This window comes from Mandrillus leucophaeus, unplaced genomic scaffold, assembly GCF_000951045.1.
Source record: "Mandrillus leucophaeus isolate KB7577 unplaced genomic scaffold, Mleu.le_1.0 Scaffold256, whole genome shotgun sequence".
NCBI classification, from domain to species: domain Eukaryota; kingdom Metazoa; phylum Chordata; class Mammalia; order Primates; family Cercopithecidae; genus Mandrillus; species Mandrillus leucophaeus.
In genome coordinates, this window is record NW_012102654.1 from 1,001,688 (window position 1) to 1,004,091 (window position 2,404).

General features: G+C 47.7%; 1 protein-coding gene across 4 annotated transcripts in view; it reads left to right on the plus strand.

The window, feature by feature from the left end:
* The window catches only part of DPYSL2 (dihydropyrimidinase-like 2), a 160,451-nt gene that overhangs the window by 134,262 nt on the left and 23,785 nt on the right, over window positions 1-2,404 (plus strand). The window lies entirely within an intron of this gene.

Consider the following 2,404-nt stretch of genomic DNA (forward strand, 5'->3'; position numbering starts at 1 on the left):
CCATGTGTGAAATCCAGCATGACTGCTGATGCCTTCCATGTGTGAGTGGTGGTCTGTGGGCAGTGCCTGATGACCTCATCTGGTGGATATTCTTTTCCATCCTCCTCCTCCTCACCCCACCCCCGTAACCCGGGTACAGAAACATTCAGGACATTAAACCCTGGGAACCTCAATTTGAGATAAGACCTCTTATGTCCTGCGGGTCAATAGGAGTGACTCAGGCATTATGAGAAGCACATGGTCATGGGGCCTGTGAGGACCACCTTCACTTGGGGATGAGTCCTTAGTTAAGCTTATGCTTGATGTTGCAATCTCGAACAGAAAAGGGGGCTGAGAGAGGAGAGAGGACAGTAGAGAAAGGGGGAAGATTTATTTTAAAGAATTATGTTTAAGGAATCAACTCACACGATTATGGGGATGGCAAGTCTGAAATCTGTAGATCAGGCCACAGACTGGAGACCCAGGGAAGAGCTGATATTGGCATTGGGGTCCAAAGGCAGAATTCCTTCCCAGTCTGTGCCCTCACTTTAACAGCAGATGCTCTGCAAGGTTGGGAATTCAGTTTGCGTTGTAATTCAGACACTGGCAGGATGAGATCCTACTTCTGATTTTCAGCCATCTCAGCTCTGCATGTGTAAGACATACGGGCAGACACAGAAACTTGTGATTCGTTCATGTGGTGCTTGAGCTGGGAATTTGAATCCCTGAATTCATTCTTTTTTTACCGCCCACTTTGTTTAGTACAATTAGGAGCAACCGACCACTCTCGTTGTACTTGTTAATTTGACAAAAATGTTTAAGGTATCGGCTACACAGTCACCTAGAACCTTCCCTCTTAGAAGCCTTTGTGAGTATTTAATAATATTTTCTGTATCTCTATTGTCCCATCATACCCTGTACTCTCCTGTTTTTACTACTGGAAGTAGACTCATTAGTGCCTTTAAATCCAATCAGATTTGAGAACGAATTTCAGAAACCTCAGAACCCATTCAGAAAACTCATTTTTAAGATGATGTTCCTCTAGAACCACTCTTGCTACGAAAACCTGACAGCACAGGCCCCAGGCTGTTTGTTAGGCTCTGGCATGAATTCTTGCAAAGGCGAAGGAGAATGATGAGAGCGTGTGTAACTGTCTGCCTGTCTGTCTGTCCATCCCAGTTGGTTTTCACTCTGCTTTAGTGGCTGCATATTGAGCTACAGATACTGGTTTTCCACAGTTCCCACTTTGGATTTGTTCTCCTGCTTCTTGTCCATGGGAAGTGACCGCCAGAGCTAGGAGCTGTCAAGCAGTTTTAAACCCCAGCCTTGCGTTTATTCTTCATGAATGCACACGGGACCCAGACTGGTTGCAAATGAGCACTAGCTCCCATCCCCTGCAGTTCTTGGCCTTACTAGAGAGCCTGCCAGAGGCTGGCTTGGTCACATCCTTCAGTTTAGACTTTCCCTGAAGAAGAAAATCACGAAGGTCTAACGGGTGCCAAGAAAGCATCAGCAGCGTGTTTAGAGAAGTGCAGAAGGGCCAATTAAGCCTGTTCCGTGGTTTATTATTATTAGTGGTAATTATTTCTGGCGTGCAGTTCAAGGGTGTCTATGGCCTAGCTGAGCTCCGGAAGTGCATCCACAGCTCGCTGCTATGAATGTTTATAGACCCAGGAGAGGGGCCCTGGGTTGGGGGTTCCAGACCACCGGGGATGGGAGGCAGAGACTCCATGTATAGATCATACTCTTGTGGAGGTAGAGGCCTTGTACACGATGGCTAAACTCTTGTCCCGATTCTGGGCTAAGAAAGAAAGAAAGCCCAAAAGACAGCAAGGACCTCTGAATCCCTGAGGGAATTTGAACAGAGCAAAGTAGAAATGAGCCACAGGATGGCTCTGTCCCTCCCCTAGCATCCATAACCCTGTCCCTGAATGTCCCTATCTTTGCTTGGCTCTGGCCCAGAAGTCCACTTGGCCTTTGTCTAAGGAGGCAGGTTCTGCTCAGCAGTGGCATTGAAAGCTCAGACCCTGTTTTGGGTTTTCTCGAGGCTGAAGGCCAAGTTCATTCTCTTGAAGTGAGGTACATATTCCTGTGCACAGAGAGAAGGGGAATCCAGCTCCTCATAGAGCAGCTCCCCACCCCAAGCTGAGTCGTGTTTCGCAGGGAGAGATAAGCCTGTGGTCAGCAGCATTCACCCCCATGGTATTCAGGCCACTTTCCAAGAACCAGCCCCTCCTTGTACTCAAGTTTCCAGAGGCAGGGCTGAGGAGCAGGCACAGGGAGAGGATGAGCGTCGGCAAGTTACAGGAAACTCAGGAAAATGTTTATGTGTGTCTAGGGATTTTCAGAGACCATCCAGCCATTCTTTATCTCCAAGTGCCTCTGCTCTCATGAACTTCTTCATGTTCATGAAGCAGGACAAAAG